Raw genomic sequence first — 11013 nt, forward strand, 5'->3', positions numbered from 1 at the left:
TTCACAGCTGAGAACCTTTGCTTTCACTTGCTGCCATAACCTATTCCTAAATATCATGAAAGCAAAGCTAAAATACCATTTTACAAAGATCTAGCTAATTTCTTAAAGCTTGAGAAATGAGTAACAACGTAGATTTGTGGCCAAAATGTTTCACACCATAGTTTGTAGCTACAGATTGAAAACCTCAGACTCCTTGAATTAAAAGCGGATTAAATTAAAATGTCACATTCTATTTCAGAAAGTCAACTATCCTAAGAATGTTACTTAAGATCTGTCAAAGACTGACCAAAAGAACATTGCCCATTTCACCCTAGAACCACAAAGGAGTTTTCTCTTTGTTCCCAAAGCATTTTGTTAGCTACATGCACTGAGATTTAAAAGAACACAGTTGTCCACACCCCTTCTATCTGCTTGTAGCCCAAGGGCTAAAGTGAGATCACCTTTACAAGAAGAGAAACATAGAATCACTGCTTTCAAAGAACCACAGTGGCAGATTCACCATAGGAATGTAGCACAAATAAAAAGAGAAAAGCAATTCTTCCACAGAAGTGACAAGAAACTTATTGGGGGGGAGGGGGGTTGGGGGGAGAGGGGAATTCAATAGCCTCCTTCCTGGCCAGTTAAACCAAAAACACCAATTCAGGACTTCATAGACAGTGGCAAATAACCTAAAAACACCCAAATACCTCCAAGGACCCACCCACCAAAAAGCAGCAAATATAAATTCAGGGCCTGACTCTTTCACTGAACTAAAAGACTTAACTTTAAGTTCACTAAGCGGAGGGTCCATGTGGGACAAGGTTATTATCATAGGCAATTGATTTCTGCATTCAATTCACTTCCTCTTGACCAACACTATGCAGCTAATGTAAGCACCTTATCAAGGTTCATTTCTTTTACGTCACTGCTTTCAAGGTGCTGTCATAGCTAGGCCAAATCTTCTGCCAGCTACAGGAGACCCAAGACAAGTACGATCTCTTTGCCAGAGATTTCACTAATTTGGAGACCCAGATTAAAGATTCAATTATTAACATTTCAAGACAAAACTTCCATACTTCATTACAGCTTTTTCCTTCACACGTCTTTGTACTCATGTTAAAGGCCAAACAACTCAGCTAGTGAAGGTCAACCCCATGTTAACTCCCATGCAGGACAGTTAGCTTTACTCTTTTCCCTAACTGCAGAATACTATTGCAAAAATAAATACTGTTTGCCCACAAAGAAACTAGATGAAAAGGAATTACTCACCATTCAGGATAAATGTGCAACTACCATTATGAAATTAACTAATCGTATACACCCCACTGACTATGGGTGTGTGGGTTTTCTTCCTATAGGATAGCAGTTGTTAAGGATAATCACAGGAAGGACCAGATTCCGAAACACTGGTCTTTAAACTGAGAAAAATTACTTGAGATTCACCGCATTGCTTGGCAACCATACTTAGAAAAAATTAACTTTATCCAGTTTTGGAAAAAGCTTGGTAAAGGCCATGTGCATTAGGCTATGCTTGGGCTAAGCAATGATCACATTGCTAGCCTAGTGCATCATATAGCACTAAAGAACTGATACACCTTCCAAAATTTCTTATACTCTCTTGGCCCAGCAACAATAGCTGTCTTTTACGTTTAGGACACTTTTGTTCTATAATAGCCTATCATATTTTTTGAAATTGCAATTCAGAACTCTGCTTTGAAAGCATGGGACAGAGACTGTATTGCACATCCACAGTCTGCCATCTTTATAACACAAGAGTACAGACTTCAACAGCAATTCAATTCCAGAAAGGAAAAGATACTGAGAAAGCCCATCATAATCTAATTTTCAGAATTTTTGGCAACTATACAAGTGCCCTTTAAAGTCCTAGGACAAAATATAAAATGCTAGACTTTTCTAAGCTATCAGGAATAAGGTTTAACAAAATTGTTTTGCTAATTCCTGTTTACCAGGGACAGGTACTTAAAGTAAGGATACCTTCAGACAAAATAATGTTTATCTTGCTTATCATTAATCTAAAATTATAATACATATGAACTCCTTCCCTTAGGCCAGAAAATAATCCAAATCAAAATTACTAGGTAACATTTATTTGTCTTCAATCACAAAAATGTTAATGTATCTGATCTTACTATAACTATGATTAATACACCACAAAAATACTGCCTCATGAAATACAGAAACACAATAGATTTCAACAAGTGAATACAACATTCTCTGTCAATCAAAATCTCTCGGCAGGCAGGGGACCCACTGGTACAAAAGTAAAGATAAAAAGCCAAGAGAGGTTTATCATAGTAAAAAACAGAACTTGGTAAAGTCTAATTTTTATAACTGACTTTGCTCCTTGCTATTCAAGTTAACTGCTGGGGAGCAAAAACAAAGATAAGTGAGGGAACAGGTAATGAAATGTTTTTAATGCAAACCTGAACTTTTCTAGAGAAAACAACATGTTGAATTTATTTAATTCCTATGGTGGAAGAATTTTATTCACTCAGATTTGAGTTTTTATTTAATATTACACACAAATTAATAAAGCCTTAAAAGTACCAAGCCCCAATCTTACATCATGAAATTAATTTTACTATAAATATTTGTTATTTATACTAACTGATATTTAATAGAAAAATAAGGATCTCCAAAGCTCAAAGCAGCAAGCAGTCACCACAATACCTTTGACAGCATAGGAGACTTGCCTTTATATATTAACAAAAATATGCAACTTAATTTTCAAACATCGTTAATTAAATTTCACCCATGCTAAAAAGAGTCCTATTCCGTTCTTGGAACTCTCCAAATGCTCATTTCTCAAGCGAGCAGCAATGAAATTCTAAAATCATTCATTTACTATTTCTTAACATAAACTTGTGAAAAGCATGTAAACCATATCCGTTTTAGATTACAATGGTTAAGTACAAAAACAATTCATCTAACATCTTATAAATCATAGAAGTTATACATAAAAGCACCTACAAAAATTTAAAAAAATAAAAGATTCACAGTGCACTGCACCTTAGAATATATACGGTTCGAACATGAGAACATTTAAAAAGCAAATTCAAGGATCTATTTCTCTCTAACGATAAACATAATGAAGCAAATATAACTTCTCACCTAGCTTCTTAAAATGCAGCACAGAGTAAAAGTAAATTATTGCTTATTCAGCACACCTTTATCACTTGATTTACTCAAACCATCCTAAAATTTCTCAAAGGAGAAATGCAGTTTCTATGCTAAGCATTGCCTTTCTCAAAGTAAACACTGAGAAACTAATACGCAGGTTTGAGGGAATAAGAACAGCAGATGTACATAAAATAAGTACATCCAATTTATACAAATTCTGCATAGTTAATTCACATCACTCACATCTTTTACCATTTTTTATCTCAAACTCTCAAGAGATCTAACAGCCTAAAATTACCATAATCCCATCCCAACAATACCCTTATTTTGTTCCACAGTGCATTAAATGAAGCAGCACAATAGCAATAACACTAAACCATAGTCAAACTACCTGTAATTGAAAAGAGATAATCAGCTGGTTCCTGAAGAGGCTCAACACCAGCAGAGGCCATACTTCTGGTAACTAATCTCTTTTGCTCTGGTACTGAGAGCTGAAAAATTTAACTCTAAGCACCAGAAAGACTGACCAAAGTACTCAATTAAAAAGAAAATACACAAACACTAAAAATTAAATGGTTTGTGGATACTAGTAAATGAGAGAAAATGATTCACCTGCCAGGCAAAACTAAATTTTCACTCCCTTAACAATCTGACAGAAATATGTAATGCTGGGACCAATTATAAATATGGCTCAAGGAGACCCAAGCAAAGAAATCTTATTTCTGAAAAGAACAACACTAAAGCTTACAAATACAACCATATAAATGCATTTTGTTTTTTTAAAAAGAAGTCACAGAAAGATTCACAAATTTGTCACATTAAAAGATGCAGGATTCTAGATAACCTAATTCTAAATGCACTGCTATAATTGTGAATTCTCCAGCTGAGCACCAAGAGGGCGATACTTTCATTAATAAACAGAATTTCTTTTTAAAAATTAAGCCATTTAAAAGCTAAAAGCAAAGTTATACCAAGTGAATTCCTTACAACAGTGCCTTCTTTTCAAGTCCCACTGGGTTAAACAGAGCCCCATTAAATAGGCTACTATACAGAATGAAGATTTCTACTATAATGTTTATAAGCAGAGATGTATTTTCTGGATACCATACTTTATAAAAGATTTAAAAACCCACATGACAAGTGCGCACACATACATACGCACACAATCCCCCTTCCCCCAAAGAAATACCTTCAATGAGGTCAGATGCAGCCAAAACACTAAAGCCCGCTTCAAGTCTTGGTGATTGTCCTCAATTATCGCTGAAATCCTTCTTAAAAGGGGCATTATGACCCCTATTTGGAATTAAGAATCAAGAAGGATCTAGATACATTCCTAGGAGTGAGTAATGTATGTTACTTTGAAGTTTTGACCCTCCCTAGTGAAATACTTTGTTTTTACTTGGGTAAAATGCATGTACTTTCCCCCACTGCTCCGTCATCTAGAGGCTTCGGCATGCCAATTTTAAAAGCTTGACAGTCTTTGCTACTACCACAAATGGAAACTAATATAACATCAGTTTCTACACAATGTAAAATCTAAAAATATCAGTTTTACATATATATTTACACAACTGTAATATTGAAGAAATTTTCACAAGAACAAAATCATTATACAAGTCTAGAGGATCAAAGGCAGGATGGTAAAGACATGACCAAAGTAGTTGGTGGGTCCTGGCTTCCAGGTTCTCTGCTACCCTCTCCCCAGCAGTCTCAACGGGTTTACTAACTGCATGTAGCACAACTCAAAATTACAGCATCAACACTCCCCTGCCCCAATTCCTGTTTCCAAGCTGTAGACTTTGTCCTTTAATGAAGTGCTAAGAGTTCATTTTGAACATGAACATTATATTGCAGAAGCTGGCTCTAAATGAAACCTTTCAACAAGACTCCAAGCAGAGGAGGATTAGAGCCAAGTGGTTAGAAGCAGAGAAATATGCAAAATGCCACCAAAGCAGATGACCTACAATCCTGACTTCTATGACATTTCAGCACTTAAGTTCATTTAATACTTGTGCATTTTAAGTTTCCCTTAATTTTAATATAAGTAAACTATTATTGCAATCACTGTAATGGGCAGATAGAGCATACCCATTAACTTGGCTACTTGATGACTTGAGCATTATTTTCTTGATCAAATTACAAAATAAAATTCACAATCACACAGAAAGAATACCCTCAAAAAAAAGGAAAAAAAGTCTAGTTAGCCAAACACTGAAAAGGTACATCTGTATAAAAGGTTACAACTGCATTTACAGTTCAAACTTCTGTTTCTTTTCACTCTTTCTTTTGCACAGAGAACAATCTCTTCAGAAATATCATTGCCTCCCTGCGTTTCCTTAAAACACCTGAGAAAGGTAAGGCTCAAAGAGACACCTACTCAAATGCAACAGGTCTCTGATCTTGGGACTGCTACAACACATCTGCTGCTTTCAAAGGTCCAAAATTTTCATTATGGCATTATGGTCAAACTTGAAACTCAAAAAGGCCCTGGATGAAAATGGGAACTTGCAATGTCCATTGCATGCCACAGACTGTCCATCAGCATGTTCTAGCAACTGGTCTTCACTGGAGCAAGGCAAGTCATATACAGCATCTGTTTCAAAATTATCCTGAAGTTTTCGTGGATGAAGTCTTTTTTCACATTTCATCAAGGGATTCTGCTGCTTAACTGGATGATTGTGGACTCAATTTGTTCTTTTCCTCTGATTAGGTGAGTCCTGATACTGTTTTCTGCCATTTCCCCTCATACTTTGATTCTTTGCTTTTAGAAGGTCAGATATTTCAGAATGATTATTATATGGCTTTTGCTGCAGTTGTTGCCTGTGCTTTATCCAGTGGTCACCAGGAGAACCTTCAGGAAATAACTGCTGACTGTCGCGGAATTTGGTTCGACTCAATTTTTCCACACTGGGTTTAGCTGGTTGCTACCAGCTGAGGAAAATCCATTGTCACTGTCTGAGGAATCTCCAAATCTTCGAGAAAGCCAGTCCTTTAATGGTCTGATAAATGGAATGGCCATAAAAAATTTGTTAGGTGCCAAACCAAGTTTGGATTTTGGGGTCATATCATTTCTATGACAGGGCAATTTCTCAATAGAGAACCACTCAATGTTCCGAATTTATCTCCTGGTTTTGGGGTTAAATTTTGTGTCTTTTGGAATTCCTGGAATGATGTACAAACGAGCAAGCTGGTCATTGATACGAAGTTCAATGTAATCATCCTTACAAATATAATCTTTAATATCAAACCCAGTTTCTTCAAACACCTCTCTAGCAGCACAGTCATGAGGAGCTTCTTCTTTATTTACTTTTCCTTTTGGAAATCCCCAGCCTGATTTTGCTAGGTACCCCTGAACCAGTAGCACATTTTCAAGTGTCTCATCAAGAATAATTGCACCATATGTTGGTACTCCCATTTTATATTCCTTCCATTCATCCAAAACCTTTTCCACATCTTCACCTTGAGGCAGCAAAAATGGACAATGACTGAAGACAGCTTTAGCAAAGTCTCTTATCCCACACTGAGGTAATCCTGATGTGTTCTGCATGTAGAAATCCAAGTAAAACCAATGGGCAAGTTCAATCTGAAAACACACTCGGATTGCATTGTCTCTTTCCTCCCTGGGAATATGCAAAATAAATCGGCTGCAGAGACCGTCCAGGACGCTGCCAGGAATCTCCACCCGTTTGGTCTCCATGATAAGGACCTACAGCAGGAGCAGCGCATCCCGGCTCCGCGCGGCCGGGGACCGAGGGCATAGCACGGAGACTCCGGCTCGCCGGAGAGCAAGTAGCGGCGGCGGCGGCAGCAGCGGCTCCAATGAGGAAGTCCTTATGTATTTTAAAATGCATAAGACTTAGAGAATAAGAACATGAGTTGGGAAATGAAAATATAAGAAAAGCAAAATTATATTTATATTTATTTGTAAAATCAGAAATTATAGGAATTAATAAGCATAGACATATAAAATATGTATATACCATGATTCAACAATTATCACATATATTATATAATATATATATAATATGTAATGCAATATTGTATGTATTACCAAAAATTGTAAACAGCCTGAAGTACAATTGTTATTATGCATCTTTTTAAGGGAAATGTACCATGTATAATAAACCAGAAACACACTCATAATCTAATTTTAAGGGAGAAAGCAGGTTGCATACTGATATATAACAAATGTGTGTGTGTGTCTGTATGTATGTGGTGGTTGTGGTTTGGAACTGTATGTACCCTAGAAAATTATGTTCTTAAAGCTAATCCATTACCATGGGTGTAAACCTATTGTAAGAAAGACCTTTGATAAGATTATTCCAGTTAAGACATGGCCAAGGGTGAGTCTTAATCCTCTTACTGGAGTCCTTTATAAACAGGATGAATACTGAGAGAAAAAAAAAGAAAACCACAGGAGCAAGAAGCTGGAAGCAAGGAAACCTGGAAGAGAAGGGAGAGACCAGGAGACACCACCATGTGCCTTGCCATGTGACAGAGGAGCAAAGGATCACAGGCAGCCAGTCTTTAGGAAGAAAACATCACCATGATGATGCCTTGATTTGGACATTTTACTGGACTCTAACAGTAAGCTAATAAATTCCCATTGTTTAAAGCCTAACCATTTCACAGTATCTGCTTTGAGCAGCCTAGGAAACTAAAACAGCATATATGGAAAGAGATATGTAAAAATAGATATTTTTTATATAAAACAAAAACAGCTAATGATATACATACTGCTATATCTGTATGAGTGGAGGAGAAAGTGGGGAAAGGTGAGTAACCATCATCAATTTTTATCTTGGAGGGTAAGCCTGGTGGGGTGAAAAGTACTTTCATTTATTAAAACAATTTTTAAAAGTTTTAATAGTATCAGTAAATATTTATTTTTATGAAGTTCTATATTTTTTAATATAAAAATTTGATTTTGGATTACGTATCCATGTGTGTATTAGCTATTTATGGCTTACAATGATAGACTAAATGCATCAAGAGATTTTTTTATGCTATTAATAAGAAAATGTATCTACCAGGCTTTCAACTGGAAGAAGGAGAGTCAGGATGTATACATGAATTTATAATTTTTGTGTTTTTATTCTAGTAAGAACCTAGAAGAACAGGACAAGAATTCAGGCAGGATTATTGAATCCACAATGACTCTAAGACTGTTGGAAATATAGTAATTTCTTAAAAATCATTAGAAAGTGAAAAAAGAAATGGGAAACAAAGTTACAGGGCCTAAAAAGGAAATGAAGATAAAACACATTATTTTATCTGAAAACACATTTTAAGATATCAGATTTGTTGAATTATTGAACGGACTGCCACAAAATTGATGAAGTGTAAGATTCATGTGGAAAACGAACAAGAAAAACTATAAGTAAAATAAACATAAGGATGCTGTAAAATCAATGTAAGGTAGGATGAAAGTGTGGATGAAATGGTGCCAATCCAAAGAAATGAGAAATGTAGACACAAGAACATTTGATTTCCACATGGCTAGGGATATAAAAAGATAAGTGGCAAGGTAGCTACACAGAAACCTTGCCTAAAGGAAATAGCAGAGAAAGTAAAAAGGGTCAGGATCTAATGACCCAATAGTCAAGAGAATGACATGATGCTGAGCATCCATGGATGCAAGAGAAGCTGATCAGGGACTGAATCATTTCACTTCCCATCAGGATAAGAAACAGGAAAAGTAAAAAAAAAAAAAAAAAATTGCGTCTTTATTTTATTAATCAGCATTTTCAAAGATGCTTATCTGAGAAGGAGAAAGGAGGGAGTATTACTATCTAAAAGGAAAATGTTTAAAGAAATTCTCTAAGTTGCTATGAAACATTTTAGAAGGAATAAATTTGCAGTAATCCATGAAACTTCTATCACACTTCATAAAAATTGTATATGTGAGGAACTGAAAAAGACACGTTTTGGTAATTTGATTGTCATTCCTCACTCCCCCAAAGATTTATTGAAGTCCTAACTTCTAGTACCTGTGAATGTGATCTTGTTTGGAAATAGGGTCTTTTTAATGCAGTCAGGTCAAGCCATATTGGATTATGATAGGTCCTTAAATCCAACAACTGGTGTTCTTATAAGAAGAGAGAGACGTGGAGACATACAAACACACACACACACACACACACACACACACACAGAAAACAGCCATATGAAAATGGAGCAGAAATCAGAGTGATGCAGCTACAAGCAATGGAATGACAGGGATTGCCAGCAACCTCCAGAAGCTAGGAAGAGGCAAAGAAGGACTCTCTCTAGACCCTTCCAAGGGAACAGGGCCCTTGCGATACCTTAATTGCAGATTTCTAGCCTCCAATACTGTGAGAGTATAAATTTCTCTTGTTTTAAGCCACTCAGTAATGGTATTTTGTTATGGCGTCCGAGGGATACTAATATAAACTCTTAGTCTGGCCTATCTGCATTTAATCTTCTTTGTTTCCTTCTCTCTCCTATTCAACTCATGGCTTTGGACAACTATGCTCTATTTCTTCAACCCTAAAATAGAATTTTTGTAGAATATTTCTTCATTATGCTTACAGCCAACTTACGTTTTTCTAAAACTAAGTTTGTCCAAATAAATGGATTAATTATGGAGGCGTTGAATAACATTGCATCTCCTCACTAATGGACATAAATTTAAAAAGAAAATATGCCAAGGTCTTAATGTTGGTTACATTTGTAGTTGTGACAGTTCCACAAGTGAAATCATTTTTTATCTAAATTAATGAGAAGTGGCAGATGCAACAAAAATATTCTTTAATATTTTACTGCACTTACAATGAGGCACATGGTTTCAGTGGGGAAAAAGGAAATCAGAACAGGAAATAAGGAAATAAGGAAGGGACCTCTGATAGAGTTGCTGTAGTCTCTAGCTGTGCTCAAGAACCCTAAATTCTCTCTCTGCCTTGCATATCCCCATTCAGTCTTCTTGAGTGTGAAGATCAGCTAATGGGCAGGACAAGCGTATGTTGCACAAAGTAAGAAAGACACATCTGAAGTGAAAATAAATCCAAACAAATGGAATGAATATGCACTATGAACTATACCACTGTGAATATGAAAGTCAACAATAGATTATCTTTTCTGACAAAGCTTTCATAGTCTCATGGAGAGAGATCTGTAAATAGATAACTATAATACAGCATAGAAGGGTAAGAAGACCTGTACTAAGGAAGTATGGTGTGAACGAAGAGGCATTACTCATTTCCTGCAATCTAGCTCCAATTCCTACCACCCTAGTGGACTTAAATTTATTTGCTTATCCAAGATGCATAGCATTCTTGGTCATCACATGCTTTAAGAAATGTTTTTCTTTCCTAGATCACTAAACAATCCTTGGTTTCCTCTTAGGTGTCTGTACTGATCCCACTAACCCTGGCTCCTCCTCTCCTCTTTCTGCCTATATTTTCCAATATTTCTTCCTCAAGGTTCATTTCTAAGCACTTACTTGCTAGATGACAAACCAAAATGGGTTTGAGGAGGAGAGATTTGAGTGGAAGAAGATGGAAGGGAAACCAGTTTGAAAGCTGTTGTGAAACTCCGGAGAAGATATCCAGAAAGATTTGTGGATGCTTTTCCTTAAAGTAGCTCTTAAAGGATTACATTTAGAATTTCAACAGGTGGAAAATGGGGGAGACATTAGTAAAATGGGTGAAATGTTTTGATTCAAAGAGCAACTATTCAGATTCAGCTATGGCAGAAGTAGGAACAAAATATAATTGAAATCCAACCCTGAATTTAAAAAAAATTGTTGATCATTTTCAATGTGATATCCATATCACATTCAATATGATATCCAGAAAAAGCAGTTTGTCTGAAAGAAACAGCAGAAACCCAACCAAATCCTGAAATTCAGAGGCATTTTGGATTCATTGTTAA

At 36.1% G+C, this 11013-nt stretch overlaps 1 pseudogene; it reads right to left on the minus strand.

The window, feature by feature from the left end:
* Positions 1-3659: 3659 nt before the first annotated feature.
* Positions 3660-6906, minus strand: LOC119529767 (annotated as a pseudogene).
* Between the last annotated feature and the right edge of the window lie 4107 nt (positions 6907-11013).

The sequence above is a fragment of the Choloepus didactylus genome, chromosome 1 (genome assembly GCF_015220235.1).
Source record: "Choloepus didactylus isolate mChoDid1 chromosome 1, mChoDid1.pri, whole genome shotgun sequence".
Taxonomy (NCBI): Eukaryota; Metazoa; Chordata; class Mammalia; order Pilosa; family Megalonychidae; genus Choloepus; species Choloepus didactylus.